The 19,396-nt window shown below is 36.7% G+C and overlaps 2 long non-coding RNA genes across 2 annotated transcripts in view; one reads left to right on the forward strand and one right to left on the reverse strand.

The window, feature by feature from the left end:
* The window catches only part of LOC114353055 (uncharacterized), a 39,962-nt gene extending 25,711 nt beyond the window's left edge, over nucleotides 1–14,251 (reverse strand). Inside the window, exon 1 of the long non-coding RNA XR_003655913.1 lies at nucleotides 14,092–14,251. This is a non-coding gene — a long non-coding RNA (uncharacterized LOC114353055). The remainder of the gene's footprint in view (nucleotides 1–14,091) is intronic.
* Nucleotides 14,252–14,841: 590 nt separating this feature from the next.
* Nucleotides 14,842–18,568, forward strand: LOC114353056 (uncharacterized). Its single transcript, XR_003655914.1, has 2 exons — nucleotides 14,842–15,182; nucleotides 18,286–18,568. It is a non-coding gene; the product is annotated as an uncharacterized LOC114353056 (long non-coding RNA).
* The last annotated feature ends 828 nt before the right edge of the window (nucleotides 18,569–19,396 follow it).

Here is a 19,396-nt window from a genome sequence, read left to right on the forward strand (position 1 = left end):
CGGGGAAGTAATGCTTTTTATTGTAAAACACCATTGCATATATACGTTAAAATAGATCGTAACAAGTTGTGTTACATAAGTTATTATGTGCCCAGAAAGAGTGGAAAAGAAACCCTGGAATAACTTCTGTTTGCTACGTTCGTCTGAGATTCATATTAAATACTTATTTTTATTTGTTCTTATTAAATTTGTTTAGTGGTTTAAACTGTAATTATTTTCAAAGTGCCGCACTTAAGATATAACGGTCGATGGGCGCCATTAAATTACTAATTAAAGACAAATTTTACAGATTTCCCTGCATATTATCTTTAATTTCTAAGATTTTTAACGTATGACCGCGAAAGACTAGTGATAAAATCCATTGCACAGCATGAGGTCGTGAGTTCAGTTTCCGGCTTGTGCATCTACTAGTTGAAAAAAAACTTAAATTATTTTCGAGAATGTCTAGTTCTACTTATCTAACGGTGAAAAAAAAAACTGGACGAAAAAACATCCAAACTTAATGAAACCTTTCATAATACTATCTTATTTAACGTTTGTTGTTAGTGGCTTATCACCGTAACATACCTAGGTCATAATTTAATAAGTGATTAAGAAATGTTTTCTAGGTTATTTTTACAGTTGTATATCATTATAAAGGCATTCAACAAAGGGTCATGCTCAGACGGTTTTCATATTGACAACCGACGATCTTAAAAAAATATTTTAGTTTTCTATTTTAACACTAACATCAAAATAACTTGTAGCTCGTGTTTGACCAGAATAGAAACAAAATGGTAACATTTTGTACAGCGCCACAACAGCCAACTTTGGACCGAAGCGCCACATCGGCCATATTTGGCATTTGCCGCGCTAATCCATTCAACACGGCCTCTCTAGCCCACCAAATCTGTTACTGAAACACCGTTAAACGCATCTCAAATTGACGTTATCACAGCCATCATTTTAGCCAAGGTAGGGTTGACACCCTGAATAGAAAATCTCAACATTACATGAATTAATCAAACAAAACACTTTTGTAAACAATGTGAAAATTTGACGGTTGAACTAATGGTTGAATACTTTAGCTTTTTCACAGCTAGTTAGGTGCTGGAGACTTTATTATTTATTGACAGAATATGTAGGGTATAAAAACGTTCGTAAAGTTTCAGAGTCACGATGTAGAGTCAAAAGACAAAATGTGCAATATGAAAAAAAAATACTAATGACTATTTACTGTTCATGAAAAATTTTAATGTAGAAGTCTTATGCCTAATGATGTTTTGCGGTATCATGAGTAATCGACCAGAGGCAACCCTACCAGGAGGATACGGCACACGCCTCCGATCTGCGCAGGCGCGCCGATGCGTAAGCTCCATAAACCGGAGAGAGCGCGTTGTATACATTAATAAATTAAAAATGATTTTATGGAATTCCGCTAGCTTGCCAGTAAGCCGGATATTTTTACTGTAACCGCCAGTGAGAGTTCGGATTACGATTAAAATGTAAGCCGCAATTCGATTACGATCGATAAAAATGTTGGATCGTGTCATTTTTATATCGATAAACATTTTATGGCCCAAAGTTCGGCCCGCGTGACATTTTAATATTTTTATCTTTGTAATTTAATCTCGTGTGATAACTTCACATATATCAGTATCTTCTTAAGGCAGAAAAAGTTGCAGTCATCGTTAAAAATACACAGAATCATATTAACATTGTTTATGTGAAAGATGTGTTTGCTATAGTAATCTCATAGTAATTACTTGATGCGCTACATAATCATGAGAAAGAAATATTTTTGTTTAACAGATTTACACACGGTTAAAGCAGCTGGCATAAACTAGTTAACATTTAATTGTAAGTATAGATAAATTAGCCATTGATACATGTTACATTTTAACATACTTATCATACCTACCTACTACTTTTTCTGCATAACCCAAAGGTAAACTGGATGAGAATGCCTTATGGCATTAAGTTCGCCTAGTGTTAATATTTTTGGCATTGAAGTATAAATAAATAAATACTTATCATACCCACTTAGCTTTTATGACGATTATCTTTATATAGGCCAGTAGAATTAAACACAAAAATTGATTAAATCGGAAATAATTCCTACAAAAGATTTTTTTGCTTTAATGGCTTCATTGGTTGCCCATTAAGACTCTCCTAAGTTTTCGACTTCGACGGAGTTGTGCTTAAGTGGTGGGGGCCCCCGAAAGCGGCGTTTTTTCGGTTTTCCGGTTATACCGCGTAAAGGACTTACCCTATCGAAAAGTGGTCTTCATGACGGTTAAAGGGCACTTAATCCTGCATTGAATAAGACCAAATTCATATGTTTTGGACAAACCGTTCTCGCGCTAAAGTTCGGCAAAGTAGAAAATATACGTATAATTAATGACCCTCTCCACGTCCAATGGCTTGTTACCCACATGCTTCCAAGCCTTGTAAAGGGTCGCCTTAACCAGTGTAACCCTAACAAGGCTCACGAGTTTGATTCGCTTATCCTTGTTCGTCCCAGCCGTTCCTTAACTGCGGTTGCTGCACCTCTTCCTGACACTCTCCTGAACGACTCTGTGTTACCTAATGTGGCTGCCTCTCTTCCTTGTACCCTCCTGTACGATTGCATTGCTTAGCTATATGCCTGGTCCAAGGTTCGACGCCACAAAATCAACTTTGTACGCGTGAAAATAGTTTAAATACTATTTTCCGTGCTTGCAACATTTTTCTTTACTGCTTCGCCTCTATTAGTCGTAGAGTGATTGTATATATCCTATAGCCTTCCTCAATGTATGAGCTATTCAACACAAAAATAATGATTTCAATCAAACTAGTAATTCTTAAGATTAGCGCGTTCAAACAAACAAACAAAAAACTCTTCAGCGTTTTAATATGAACTTGTTGTTGTTGATTTTTGGCGTCGAACCTTAGACCAGGCATACGGCTAGGCAACGTAGTCATGCAGGAGGATACAAGGAAGAGGGGCAGCCACAGTAGGTAACACAGAGTCGTTCAGGTGAGTGCCAGGAAGAGGTGCAGCAACCGCAGTTAAGGAACGGCTGGGACGAACAAGGATAGGCGCATCAAGCTCGTAAGCCTTGATAGGGTTACACTGGTTGAGGTGGCCCTTTTCAAGACTTGGAAGCCTGTGGGTAACAAACCATTGGACGTGGAGAGGGTCATTAATTATACGTATATTTTCTACTTTGCCGAACTTTAGCGCGAGAACGGTTTGTCCAAAACATATGAATTTGGTCTTATTCAATGCAGGATTAAGTGCCCTTTAACCGTCATGAAGACCACTTTTCGATAGGGTAAGTCCTTTACGCGGTATAACCGGAAAACCGAAAAAACGCCGCTTTCGGGGGCCCCCACCACTTAAGCACAACTCCGTCGAAGTCGAAAACTTAGGAGAGTCTTAATGGGCAACCAATGAAGCCATTAAAACAATAAAATCTTTTATAGGAATTATTTCCGATTTAAAAGCTAATTCTACTGGACTATATACACGAAGGCGTCAATATCTAAATCTAATACCAAATGAAATAGTTTGTTGAAAGTAAATTTTTTGGTAGTTATTTAATTCACATATTATCTAATACATTGTTATGTTCAAATTGGTTACTGTTAACTGTACTGAAAATGTGTATTTTTCCTGTAAAAACCGAAATATGATCGGCCGTTTGGTGTAGTGGTTTGAAACGGACTACTATGCCGAGAGACAGAATTTTAATTTCTGTGACGGGTCTGGGAGTTACTATATATGTATGTATTTACAAAAATATTTGTGATTTAATTTGTGATCGAATCAGAAATGAGGAGATCCGTAGGAGAACCAGAGTGACTGACATAGCCCGCAGAATCGCTAAAATCAAGTGGCAGTGGGCGGGGCACATAGCTCGAAGAGATGATGGCCGCTGGGGCAGAAAAGTTCTTGAGTGGCGACCACGAGCTGGAAGACGTAGCGTGGGCAGGCCTCCCACTAGGTGGACCGACGATCTGGTGAAGGTCGCGGGAAGTACCTGGATGCAAGCGGCGCAGGACCGGTCTTTGTGGAAATCCTTGGGGGAGGCCTTTGTCCAGCAGTGGACGTCTTTCGGCTGAAACGAACGAACGAACGATTTACAAAAAAAAAGTATTTAAGTATGTTTATATCCGTTGTCTAGTACCCATAGTACAAGCTTTGCTTAGTTTGGGACCAGAAGCGTAGTGTAATGTCCAAGGATATTTATTTATGGTTTTAATACCCCCAAAAAACACAAGTAAACTTCGCAACAAGGAACTTGTCTAGCTAAAACTATTCAATACCATAACCTACTACAACCAACACCTCCGTCAATCTCACGTTCCTTCATAAACAATAGGCCCCGTTGACCTCTTATAAAGGTATAGCCACACTGAAATACCAACCCGAATTGATTTAGTAGGACTACCCTTGAAATGATAAGGATTTCAAAACTGTTTTGTTTCATGTATTGTCTCTACTCTGAGAACAAATTGTAATGTCTGCGATTGTGTTGATAGATGACATATGTAGAGTTTTTATGTAGGACTAGCTTTTGCCCGCGGATTCACCCGCGTAAAATTTAGTTTCTCACAGATCGTCATAAATAATGCCTATACATATTATGTTATTCTGGGTAATAAAAAATAATACTGTAGTTTCATCAAATTCCTTTCGGAGGTTTTCCGTGAGAGAGTAACAAACATCCATACATCCAAACTTTCGCATTTATAATATTAGTAGAATTAATCCTACTTTTCTTTTTCACTCTGCATCTCCTGCCAAATCTACAATTTGACCTCCAATGAAACCCAACCAGTAAAGGTTGCATAGTCCCGGGAGATAGCTAACTGTCTTGGAAACCGCAAAATAATTTAATCAGAGGAATTATGAGAAGTTCGAAAATAGGATATCGACTTCTTTCTGTTGCAAAGGCATTAAATTCTAGGCAGCCAGAAGTGTAGCCGAAGCTTATATTGTTATCATAGACGGGATCGGGGAACAAACTGAATTTCATTTTACTTAATGCATTTCTCACGGACTTAAGTATTGAATATTTCTAGGTGAGTTCGCGTATTTTGTAAAAAGAAAATATATATTGGACATCTTAGTACAATTTTGCATTTAAAGTTCAGCATCTGATATCAAAGTTATTGAATGTAGAGTTGTAGCTGTATGCTCTCTTGTGTGTCTTTTATTTTGAGAGTAAAATAAGTCGAAGTTTTTAATTGAATTCCTATAAAAATAGATTAAACATTGTTTTGCGAAAAGGGTACGTAATATAATTAAGTGTGTTGTCTGTTCATAATGTTCACTCCAGTATAAAAGATGTATTCTGTCCGCGAGCACCTAGAATAAAGCCCTATCAATCAGTTACCTCTACCGCCTAAGCCCAGTAAAGCCCATAAATTTTACTTATCTAAATGAATTATTGTGCCCACAGAGGAGCTCTCGAAAAAAAACTACCTGGATTAAAATGTAGAAGTAAGAAGGTGAACCTCAACAATAAAATTAATGTGTGAAATTGGAGGTCTAATGAAGAACAAGACTGGACAATAGAAACAATTCAACGTTACGATTGGGCGTTATTGCCCGTATATAGGTTAATTAAAGGTAACGGCCCTTATTATGACTATAGGCCCAGTCTAATTAGTTATTTATTTGATTTAGATTATAATAGATAACCTTCGGATATAATTACAGATTTTTGTTTATGAAAATTTCCACCGCGAGCTAATGTTTATGTCAATTTATTGACTAAAACTTTCTTGAATTGTACAGGATTAATATTAACCAAATTGTTATCACGCTGTGTCATTATTATTTTAGTCATAACGATGTGTCAGTAAAAGTTTATACATACAAAAAACATAATCAACTTCATTACGAATTCAAAAACTTTCTTTTCTTACCGTTTCATCTCTAACTTTAGACACTTTATTGAATGCAATTCTTTTAAATTTTATAATATTTTAGTCATTATGTATATTTTTAAACATCGTATCCTGTTGCTGTTTTAATAAAATAAAGTACGTTACGGAACAATGTTGTAAGTGATGATCCGATATTCTTCTATCTTTTTGTACAGCTACAGTAAACATACCAGATTAAGTACAACACTTTACAATAAGAAAGTTGAAAGGCAAACACTCACCTATACAAATATTAGTGCAACCGTAACTGTGGCTTTGCGGTGGGTTCTGATGATTTAAGTCAGTTTACTTCGCTTTGCGGTCAGCGTGAACACACGTTCTGTTTTTAGTTATTTATCATTCCATCTTATTTATGGTTTCATTCTAATTACGTTACGACACATGACTTTGGAAAGAAACCCGAAGTTTCTTTATAAACGGAACCCACAGACAGTCAGCAACAAATAAATCATTGTATGTACTGATACAATATAAAAACGAAAGGGGCGAAAATTCATTCATTCGCTGACAAAGAAAGAATCCGTAAAACTAAACATAAATACTATAAAGCAGTTAAAGTGCTATCTAATTAATTTGTAGTCACATTTTGCAACTGGGCTGAATTAAGGGGAGCATATAGGGTATCTAACAACTTGAAACATATTTTCGTATTTCAGGAAACCCACATCTGGAGATGGGAAAATGGAGGAATACGCAACTCAATGACTGAACACACAATTTACCTACCTGAGCATCCAACACAACTCGAAATTATAAGCCGAAGCGTCCGTCCTAAAATCAAAGTATCAGAATTTATAAGGTAAACAACGATTGAGGTAAAAACGTGCACAGAAAATTACTAAACCTATCATGAGAAATGCAAGTTGATGCAAATTATCTAGTAGGGTCCACAACAACATAATCCAGTCCGTAATCACAGAATATTCCCTAGATATTATGATTACAGGATTATTGTAGGGCTAAAACATGTTGCAAATGTTTAAAAACAAATAGGCACTCAGAGCGTACCAGACCAGTATGAAGTCATAAGTAGTTTTATTTAAGTGCTCGTGGATTGATCATTATATCCATTAAAATACTTTCCTATCACGTTTTACATAACTCCGATATTAATAATTATGCGAGTAGCTTACTTTTGTAATTATTTTGCCATAAATTGTAGATTATTAAGGTTCGACTGCGATTTCAATGAACATTGTTTTAGTAAACGTGATTTTTAATTTACAAAATTTTGCAATACAAATTCGTGTATGATTTGGAAAAATTCATATTAAAAATATGATTCTAGCCACAATATAATTTAATAACTAACTTTCTACGTTAATTGGTAAAAAATAAACATTTTAACACGGTTCATGTTCTGACAGTATTAAAACTTAATTTTAAAAATGTCATTATCGAATAAAACATTTAAACTCAAGTCTTTAAGTTCGTAGAATTTTGTCTAACTCAGACCAAAGGGCAAATATTATGATTTTTATTTAAAATTCAGTTTTCAGATTCTGAAACATTTTACAAGAATAAGGACCCAAGTAAGTAATTTTATTTACATTGCTCTATCTATTAGAGACCCTTAAACATGCAATTAGCAAAACCAACACTAGCTAAAGTAGTAATTCCTGTTGCATTATCCGACTCGCCATGTTAACACGCCGTGAAAGAAACGTAACAAGACAAAGCCAATTATAATTTATTTACGGTTAACCTACTTCTGTTAAGTGTTACATTTTTTACTCGGTGCTGTACCGTGCTCTGGCTGGCTGAAGTTTAGGTTAACCAAGTAAAATATGCCTAAGGTTTACACTGAAAAAGATGTTAAGTTACAGCTTACAGAAAAAAGTGACTGGCGAACTATGTGTTAACTATAACCAAACCAAGTCTAGCTCACTACAGAATGATTTGTTTAATTTACACAACATTTTGTTCCTCATAACCAGTGTCCGGTGGTCACTTTTGTTGTATGTAACCAAACATTTTTTTCATTGTAAGTTTCAGTTTCGACTAGAAAAACTGCTGGTTACAGACAGTTTTAGCAGAAAAGTTACTTCCTAACGCCGTTTCATTTCGTATTTTTGGTTCTGTATCGCTATAGGAAACTTTCCTCCGGACAAACTTGATCTTCACTGGTAAGGTTTTTATTGGCGGTCAAGCTGTAGATCCTGGCTACACAGGAGTTGCAGCGGTGGGAACGAGAGGTGGGAATAGTCCCGTATAGGTAAGTATCTATTGAAAACAATAAGGGCTTGATTCACCACATGCTTTCATTTAGCAGATAGTCACTCTTAATCAGTACTCTTTGTTTATAGCGTCGGAACTATCTGGAACCTTATCAGAAACCGGTAAAACTAGCCCTAATAGTACAAAACTCGTACTAAACACGATGTATTGTCAAATGGAAAGCTCAAATTCAGAGCTCGACTTGTTTGGACATATTTATTTAAGATATTTGCATACATCACGACTTTTGTATTGTTTCTATGTAAATTAATATGAAAAGGAGGCGTGTTTCGTTCGGACAGTGTCGTCTCGATGTTGTAGTTCGTGAATTCGTGACCCGAGGTCTGCTTTAGAAATGAGATGTTTGAAAATGGCCGTTTGAAAACAGAGCACGGCCTATGATACATTGTTGACAGAGAGAGAATGCTCATGTATGTTTCTACTAGCTTTGCACGAACTTGACAGGTAGTCTTCGAAACATACTTTTTCGGGAACTTCGTCAAATGCTGGATAAAAAGGCATAATCCTATCCTACTAATATTATAAATGCGAAAGTTTGAATGTCTGGATGTTTGTTACTCTTTCACGCAAAAACTACTGAACGGATTTTGATGAAACTTTAACAATAATATTGTTTATAACTCAGAATAACATATAGGCTATAATTTATGACGATCTATTACAAACAAAATTTCACGCGGGTGAAGCCGTGGGCAAAAGCTAGTTTTAGATATTTTCCTTACAATAATATTGACACTATAATATTTTACTATGCAGGTATTAAGTAGCTATACGAAAACATTAACGCACTTAAAATTATTTCACCATTATAATGTCAAATAAATCGTACCTGAGTAATGGCGCCTACATACTCGTATTTTAATAATTATTTTCAATTTAGGCGAATCTATCACATTCACAGAACTGTAACTCGAGTAGTCCCACTTGACTCTACTTTTCAACAGAGAACGCACCAACTATTGTGAGTGCAATCTGCGCGTGAATAAAGAATTAGAGCAACATATCTTAAGTATCACGCATACCTTAAAAAGTTAGTACATTATATTGAAAAAATGTTATGTTTCATCATGATTACTGCACATTTGCGGTCCATGATTGACTTAATCGCAGCGCTCGCGCCAAACCGCAGACCACCAAGGTATTTAATTTCAAAGTTAACTCGGAGATTTGAGACAATGATGTCTGCAGTTAATTCATTTCCTCACGGAACAGTGTGTTCGGCGTAATTTTGGAGGCTCGGTCATTTCTGACTTGGAACTGTCATTACGACCTTCTTCTGTTTTAAGAATTTAATGTTCAAAGTCGATAATATTACTCGAAGATTAGAAAATATCGGTAATCGGTATAGGATTCGAAACAGTTCGCAAATTCACTTCAATTCATATAATGATTTTATGAAAAAGTTTTACGCACGATAGTTCGTTCCCGTCAATTAAAATTCAGGCATTACCTTTTATGCTTTGATTTTTAGGAGGCAAACGAGCAAACGGATCACCCGATGGTAAGTGATTACCGTCGCCACAGATCAACCGTCGCCCATAGACACCCGCAGACCCAGGGGCGTTACAGGTGCGTTGCCGGCCTTTAAGGTAAAGATACGCTCTCCTCTTGAAAGCTTGCAGGTCGTATCCGTCCGGAAACACCGCAGACGACAGACAGACAGACATACTCAAGTAACAGGTATGTCAGTTGAAAGACGAAACCATATTAAATGTTGTGGGAGTACTGGAATCAGATCACAACGAGGCCTATGGAAAGATTACTGTATTACTTATTGAAAAAGTTTGTTTTAATACAGTTTACATTTGACTTCAACTACATACGAGTAGTTGAAGTCAAATGTAAACCATATTACTGTCCCCCGTTTATCCTAATCAGCTCCTAGTTGCAGGCCAACTTTTTTTCTCCTCTTCACAAGGTCCCGTGTCAATTTTCTGCAGTCACCGGTCCCGTTGGAACAACGGGTAATGGTTTGCCAAACGAATGTCGTCTTTATCTCTTTTACAACTATTGCCCATATTGCTTTTTTCTCTCCTGAGCTACTCCATTTTTCCTGAACAACTTACGAGATTTTCACGCGGTTCCAAAACAGCGAGTATGAAAAAGAGTGTGGTGTACTAGGCAAGTGTTCCGAGTGTGATTTTTTCCGCGATTTTGGTACAATTACTAGCAACACAAGGTGGACCGACGAAATCGTTAAGGTAGCAGGGAGGTGCTGGACGCAGGCCGCTACCAATCGATCAACGATGAAAGCATTGGGGGAGGCCTTTGTTCAGCAATGGATGTCCTATGGCTGAAATGATGATGATGATGATGACTAGCAAGATAAAAGTTCTTCAGTCAGGGACTTCTAACAAAATGTTATACATTTCAATTTAAAATAATCTTTCAGTCTTTATCAACTGCTATCAACGAGTACAAAACACTGCAGGGATGTCAAAAGTACGAATTCTGATTAGCTGACGTCCGTTTAAGCCGTGTGGTGACGACAGAGTAGAACAAATTTGTCACCAACCCCTACTGCCTGCCAAGCGTGGGGATGATGGCAAAATCCTCCACTGTAGTGGAGGAGGCTCATAGTCCAGCAGTGGACTGTAAAAGGCTGTTGATGATGATGACGTCCGTTAATCCATACTCAGCCTTCTCTGGTTAGGATTTATCGACACACAGTTAAACTGACTGTACAGGAATTGGTATAGTATGAGATGGGACTTGACGGAAGTTGGAATTAGATCTGGGGGCACGGCAGTGCCCCCGCCAAGTCGAGCGCGAAGCAAACACTGCCGTACCATCCTTTACTGGAACCATTTCGCCGCATTTTCAGGCCCCTATTTGAGAACCTCTGGATAAGACCAGAACGCTGAAATTTTCGTTATCTAGTAAGCTATAATCACAGACTTAAAATCCAAAATTTCAAGTCTGTAGGTCATTTAGTTCCGAAGTTAAGCGAAAGCAAAGTTTTGCATTTATGACACTCACTCACTCACTGATGATCATCAAAATAGAACTAGTACTTCCCATAAACTCAGAGAGCTGAAATTTNGATTGTAAATTGGCTAGTCTAGTTGCCCCTTCAGTTTATCAAAATGCGACTACAAAGCACTCTTACGGCTAAATGCGCCTACAATCACTTATACAAAGTTAGACAACTTCATATTGTTGAAGACTTGAGGACAAGGTTATACTAGCACAAATTACTGAAATAATATGGTGACCAATTTAATACTACCAATATCATTCTCGTAAGTCGAGTATAATTAATTTATCATACTATTCATTTGGTCAAGGTTACTCCTTGATACTGTTGACCCTTGATACGCTTCTTCTCAACACTTACCGAATGTTATTCTCGAAGCACTGTTAAAAAAAAAAAAAAATGACATGTATAGGCTCCTTAAGAGCATTTGACGATTTGTAAAAACAAATTTAATTAGTCGAATAAAGAAAAGAAGTTACGAATAAAGAAAACTTCGATTTTACGATGCGACGACTGCTTGTGCTAGTGATAAATAAGGTTCATAATTATTGTAGTTATATGCAGACGACAGACTTGTGTAGTTTTATTATACGCTATTATTGCAATAAGCACTCGAGGTATGGTGTAAAGAAATAAAATTCGTAAACGCTATGTAGGATACAGTTGAGCTATGTATGTTCCACAACTAGTGTANATGGGAATACAAAACGCAAGCAATTGATTTTGATATCACGAAAATACTTGTCACAAATCGCTCTTGGCTTTCATTATAATCTATCACTTATCTTTCACCTTAGCATCTAACGGCATAAATTCTAATTAGCTGATATTTTAATTAACACCTTTTCAGTTGTGTTTAATTGCAGCTTAGATTATCAAGTCATTTATGCGATTTCTCCTTGTGAGATTTGTATCTTATTGGTGTATAATTGTGATATACTGTTACACTGCCCAGTAAGTAGGTGAGAAATATATTATTGTATATTTATAAATTGTTTAAACACACTTTGTAATAGGGACCAAATAAGACTGTATCCTATTGATTCAAGAAACGTTTAACACACAGACAGACATCCTAAACGTTTGGGAGGTTCATTTTCTTCAAATTTTGAATGTAAAGACATCGATAAATTATAAAGACTAAGAATAAAAAAATAATAAATAATAAGAAATAAATATCCATGGACATTTTACACTGCGCCTCTAGTCCCAAACTAAGCAAAGCTTGTACTATGGGTACTAGACAACGAAATTGAAATTCATCATCTCAATTTCTGCCCGGCCGGGACTCGAACCCGGGACCTCACGGCATAGTAGTCCGTTCTGAACCACTACACCGAACGGCCGACTGAAATTATTCGGCAATAACTGATCGGGATCTAGCAAAAATACGGAAGAATGTGTTTTAATTGGGTGAGAAAACTAATTTGGACTAATAATTTACTTCTAGCCGCTACTGATCGGAAACGTGTATAATTAATCCAATAAATTTAATCCGCAGACTAATTTAACAAATATTTTTTAACAAATAATTACAAAACGTAATAAATGAAGGCGGGTGAAATTTTATTTCTGATTCAGGTTGAATCAATTGAGAATATGATGGCCTACTTCAGTAAATATGAAAAGCCGTCGGTCCATACAGTCATACTAACGTATTTGGCATCTGATAAAGTTTATTGTGGTTGTTATCAAAATAAACGATGTTCCTTTCCTTTAATTGAACGTCTGAAAGATTGATATACCATCCTTATCTAAAGAACTAACGCCCGTAATGACAAATATTACTATGAGGTCTCACAGTGCGCGTGGACGCACAGGGTGACACACGAATCACAGAGCTCTATTCAACGCTGTGCGTTCGATTTGCTGCTTCACTTAAGCAAGCATCGTTTGCGAATACGGGTGTAAGTGACTCCAATGTCTTTACTTACCTACACCAATATCTTTGAGCCTTGTTTTTAGAGAAAAGAGGTCCATCGCTCTACAATATAAGGACCTCAACAAACTACTGAGCCAGATTTAGAACTTATACAGAAAGCTTTCGGTTTCCACATAATTAAAGACTTTTTCAACGTAAACTTTTTAATTGATGTAAACGGGTCTTAGCAGTGAATTTAATTGTTCAATCAACTGTTTGCTTACTCGCTCATCAGCCTGATTAGAAAACTCTGCTAGACTTGACCACCAACATAACAGAATTGGCATAACATAACATAATTTGTTAGATTTAACATAAAATTACTAAGAATGTTGGACAGGATGAAGCAATTACGAAGTACTATCTTATTAACGTCGTCGAAGAAGATAAAATAGAGCCTTCCTATATAAAATTACAATTGAATCCACCACAATTCATTTGAGAACTTTCAGCTGTTAGAGTCCTATTGGAATGCAGTTCATTATTTTCAACGCTAAATGGACTGGACATACAACAAAATACAAGTAGGTATCACCGGTGAGAAGAAGAAACAGTAGAACCAGCAAGTCATGAAAGTCATTCCATTAAACTCTCATACAAAACGTGCTTGATACGGTACGCGACACTTGTATGAGTCGCTAACGCGTTGATATCTTTTGTATGGAGCCAGCTCTTAGCGCCTTGCCCTGTATGAAAACCACATCGTAGCTGTTATCTCACACATTTTCTCTCATACACACTAATTATGCACACTTAAAATACCCATTGAGAGCTAATGTGAAAATTCCGATCATTAAAAACCCATTTTCACTGCTCGGAAAATCGCACGGAAAAACACGGTTCGCACAAAACTTTCTTCAGCAAGACTATTTCGGCAACTATTTTTATGGGAACCGTGAGGGTCGAATCCACCGTGTCACTAACATACTTTTCGGTTAACATCAAAAAGAGGCGATTTTCACCGTTGCGAATGATAGAAACACGTTATTGTGTTAAACTTTTCATCTCAAACCTAAAACAGTAAAAGAATACTTACAGTGAATGTTAGTGTATTCCGGCAATAACAAGTCCACTGCACTTTTAAAAATTAGAACAACAAAATAGGGTTGCGCGATGCACGTGTCGATATAGCGGTTTGATTTGCGCCGCGACGTGCGGTCGGAGCGATGGCCGCGAGAGACTGGCGCGCCGCTTCGTCTGCGAGGCACCTGCCGCCCGGCCCCCGCGGTTAGTGACAGGTGGAAAGCAGTATCGACATCGATAGACCTGCTGCTTCTTGGAATCTCTAGTCTAGCGCGAGCTTCTGAACACGCGACGAATGGAAAGTCGCATCGATGTCGATGGAGCATGTTTACTGAGGTTTTGAGCAATTGGTCACCTCTAGGAATCTAATAGATCTTTCAAGTTTAAAATCTCTCTTGAAGTCATGGTTGGGATAAATTGCAAATCTTCTGAAAAAAGCTATTTCGAAAGAGCTTCTAGTTTTTTCAGTAAACCAGTAATGCTAGAACTGGAATTTAACATAGTTTCATTTCTTGTTTAACTCTACCATTTTAAAGTTATTGTAATGATTTTAGAATTTATATTGTATTTTATACGATTAGGTATTGTTTTGTAACGTAAAACCTAAAAATCCATTATTAAATTAAAGAACTTTATTTGATTACTTCCTGGACATGTTGCAGATATTAGAATGATTTTAAAATGTATTCTGTATTATAGTCGATTATTCCACATCTAATATTTGATTATTATTTAATGTAAATATTCTAGAATTTTTATTGTATACAGTTTAGTATTGTAGAAATAAAAATCAACTATTATTTTTAATTAAATATTGTACTTGACTACTTCCGGGGCATGCCGTCGATAAGTCGTTTGAGCTGATCGATTTTGACGAATGGAAGGGGAAGTGACGTGATCGCTGGCATGCCGCCGGACAGGAGCTAATTGGGTTGTAGCATTGGCACAGTAAAGACCTCAAATCCCTACGTATATAATCCTAGTTGTAAATTGTAATAAATGTATTTTTGGAATCAACAAATAAAAGGTGTAAAGTATCCCGAGTTTATATTTTACGAAATATCAGAAGTGCGAGTGATCCACATCTTCAGCCCACAGACAAAGGTATGTTAAATTATTGAGAACATTTTTTTAAATACATATATTTATTAAGAACAATAATTGCATCTGTACAAAAGATTATTATCATAATAGATTTTACTAGCTAAGTCTGAAGCGTATTTTTGAACTCATTTGTGTAGTATTGTGTTCCGTATATGGTCGGGGCTACTCCCCGGCGGAACGGTCATAATACAGATCACACGTGCATTCAAATTAATTATTTTGTTCGTATTTGATCGGGTCTACCCTCGGTTAATACTAACATAAAAGGACGCGTTCATTTGACTTAAGTAGATAATTTTTCCGTTTGAAAATACCGACTAAAGTACATAATTTGTAATGACAATGCAACATGTTTCTTAATAAAATTTTGTATTTGTATAATATGTATTACGCTCGAATCTTGTGTGCTGTATTGCGTCTCGTATATGGTCGGGGCTATTCTCCGGCGGAACGGACATAATACGGAGCACATTTGTATTTAAATTATTATGTTTGTATATGATTGGGTCTACCCTTTGACGATATTAACATAATGAAGCGTGTACCTATATTTTAAAAACTACTGAAGTGCATGTTCGAATCTTGTGTGCTGTATTGCGTCTCGTATATGGTCGGGGCTATTCTCTGGCGGAACGGACATAATACGGAACACATTAGTATTCAAATTATTATGTTCGTATATGACGGGGCTATCCTCTGATGATTATAAACGTGCAGGACTAGTTAAGTGTGCTATGTCCTGATGGAGATAATTCAAAGGAAGTATGTTAGTTCTATGGCTATACAGACCGACTTAGTGTGTCGGCGGTATTTATTAACGTTAAGGACTAGTTAAGTGTGCTAAGTCCTGATGAAGATAATTCAAAGACTAAGTACCTTTAGATTAGTTCGTATAGTACCAATTAAAAGTGCCCAATTAAGGCAGTCTAAAACTTTATAAATTTAGTATTTATGCAAAATTTAACGTAATATAATATCGATTGTAAATTGGCTAGTTGCCCCTTCAGTTTATCAAAATGCGACTACAAAGCACTCGTACGGCTAGATGCGCCTACAATCACTTATACAAAGTTACACAACTTCATATTGTTGTATACTTGAGGACAAGGTTATACTAGCACTAATTACTGAAATAATATGTGACCAATTTAATACTACCAACATCATTCTCGTAAGTCGAGTATAATTAATTTATCATACGATTCATTTGGTCAAGGTTACTCCTTGATACTGTTGACCCTTGATACGCTTCTTCTCAACACTTACCGAATGTTTGTCTCGAAGCACTGTTATAAAAAAAAAAGACATGTATAGGCTCCTTAAGAGCATTTGACGATTTGTAAAAACAAATTTAATTAGTCTATACGAATAAAGAAAACTTCGATTTTACGATGCGACGACTGCTTGTGCTAGTGATAAATAAGGTTCATAATTATTGTAGTTATATGCAGACGACAGACTTGTGTAGTTTTATTATACGCTATTATTGCAATAAGCACTCGAGGTATGGTGGAAAGACAAAATTCGTAAACGCTATGTAGGATACAGTTGAGCTATGTATCTATGTTCCACAACTAGTGTAATGGCCATGTGTGCTGTTTGCTGTTGTGGAGCTATGTATGATCCTCGACAAGTAGCGGCCAAGTATGCCGATGGGCCTGGTGTGTCCTTGATTTTTAATATGAAGTTTTAGCGGCCAAGTGTGCCGATGGGCCAAGTGTGTCCTTGATTTTTAAATTATGAAGCGTTAGCGGTGTGATCATAGTTGGTAATTGTTTTCATTTATTTTATTTTTTTAGCTAGCTAGCTTTTAGCCTTTCCAGTTTCTTTTTTTTATGATAAAACTAACTTTGTGTACCGCGTGGAATATTGTGTCACAAAAAAAATATATCACGCGCGTATCTGTTTTTAAAAACCGGGATCCTTCGTCCTTTCCCGGGACTCAAACTATCTCTATTTATTTATTTATTTATTTAAACTTTTATGCCAAAATAAAATTTGAACATAAGGCGAACTTAATGCACTAAAGCATTCTCGATGCCAAAATTCATCAAAATCGATTTAGTGGTTTAAGCCTTAAAGACAGACAGACAGACACTGGTAGACAGAGTTACTTTCGCATTTATTTTTAGTATAGATATTAATATAGATATTGAAGTTACAATATAAATATATATTACCCACCTAGTATTGAAAGGCCATGAAGTAGACACACTAGGTGTGCTTGCTGGCATTTCAGGCGAGCCACCTTGCGTTAAAGGGCTAAGTATGTCCAGAAGACTCGCAAGGTGTGCTTGCTGGCATGTCAAGCGAGCCACCTGGCAGTGAAGGGCTATGTATGTCCGTTTGATAGACACACTGGGTGTGCTTGCTGGCAAGTCGAGCGAGCCACCTGGCGTTGAAGGGCTAAGTATGTCCGTTTAGAAGACTCGCTAGGTGTGCTTGCTGGCAAGTCAAGCGAGCCACCTGGCGTTGAAGGGCTAAGTATGTCCGTTATAAGACTCACTAGGTGCGCTTGCTGGCATGTCAAGCGAGCCACCTGGCGTTGAAGGGCTATGTATGTCTGTTTAGTAGACACACTAGGTGTGCTTGCTGGCATCATGGCATGTCAAGCGAGCCACCTGGCATTGGGCTATGTATGCCCCTTTAGGAGACGCACTGGTTGTACTTGCTGACTTCCGGTAGGATTTTGCGGGTATGTCAAGCGAGCCAACCAGTCGTCACAGGATTGTGTATGAAAGTTGCATAAAAAAAATACAAACATAAAATCTTTATTTGTGAAGCATACGTAAAATGGTTACATGTAACAGTGGAATTACCGTGCTTTGCTCAAAGAGCATACAATAATTGTCGATTACTAGATTTTAATATTTAATTTTGGATAGGAGATAAATTAAACGGGCTTTAAATATGAAATTAACATTGAACATAACTCCCAATTCTGCAATTGACTATAATTAATAATCTGTATTGACAATTTCACAATTTGACATGCAATGAATATTATAAATAAATATCTTATTCTTATTATTCTTATTCCCAGAAAATGTTGAGTTGATACTTGTCATACACAGTTTATTCCGTCGAGGACTTTATTTCACAGTTGAGAACAATGACGTCTGAAGATGAATCCGGTACACCACTGGGGACGCCCGTCAGCCGACGACGAAATAAGCGAGATAAGCGTATGAAGTTATCTTCGTCATCCAAGTAAGGAAGCGTCACCACGTCCGTCTTCTATGGAGCGAAGTTCCAAGAAAAAAATGCAAGGGGCTCATCTTCGAGCTCTACTGAAGAAGCAAGCAGGTTAGCAGCTTAGGTTCGAAAATACTCTTTATTGAAGTATTTTGAAATTATTTTATACGTTTAGTAGTTACGTAGTTATTCTTTTAATAACAGTTTTGACAATGTAATCCCTGAACTCAACTTCAAATAGAATGACTGTTTTGGTAAATGGAAAATCCATAAACGCGTACTTAATATTTTTGTAATGAGAGCACTCTTTTACGCAAAACCGATACTGATGTAGGTACTTAGTTTGGCGAAGCATTTTGATAATACTCCATTTGTAAGATATTTGGTCAGTTATCATTCTTACCTTAAAAAGAGTTAATATAACATGAATATTGATAGTATTGACGTTGTAATAGAATTGTTAGTAATCAATGATGTATTAATATACAGACCACTGACAGAAATGGTCGTAACTTCTCGGAACTGCCATTTCTCATGGTTTTGAAGAAAATTAAGGAAATATAAAGAAACACAGATCTTAACGCGACATTTAATATGAGTTGCATTATGCATATAAATATATTTTGAAGAGTAGTCCTAAACTAACATTCTATTAAGGTCCTGATCAGAAGAATTAATTTTAAACAGAATATTTTTGAAAACCACGAAGACGTTTTGAAAGTTCTTGCTAGCGGTACGATAGAAAATGCAGGTGAACTATTCTAGTTTTACCGGGGATAATAATTCAAATTGCCTGGCGATAAGCGTCGCCTCTCGATCAAAATCTTTACGTGGGTTCGATTCCCTCCTTAATCAGTTCCCTTTTTGTTTCAAATAAAAAAATATATATCAGGAGATTGTTATGATCGAGGAATATAATATTGCGATCATAATAATCTGAGGCCGAGTACCGGATGTTACAAAGTCTTTTGAATCCACAATGGCGGAGATGAAGTCGTTGTTAGTCATAATAGTCATGT

Source organism: Ostrinia furnacalis, unplaced genomic scaffold (assembly GCF_004193835.3).
Source record: "Ostrinia furnacalis isolate ACB-3 unplaced genomic scaffold, ASM419383v2 OfSCF1552, whole genome shotgun sequence".
Taxonomy (NCBI): Eukaryota; Metazoa; Arthropoda; class Insecta; order Lepidoptera; family Crambidae; genus Ostrinia; species Ostrinia furnacalis.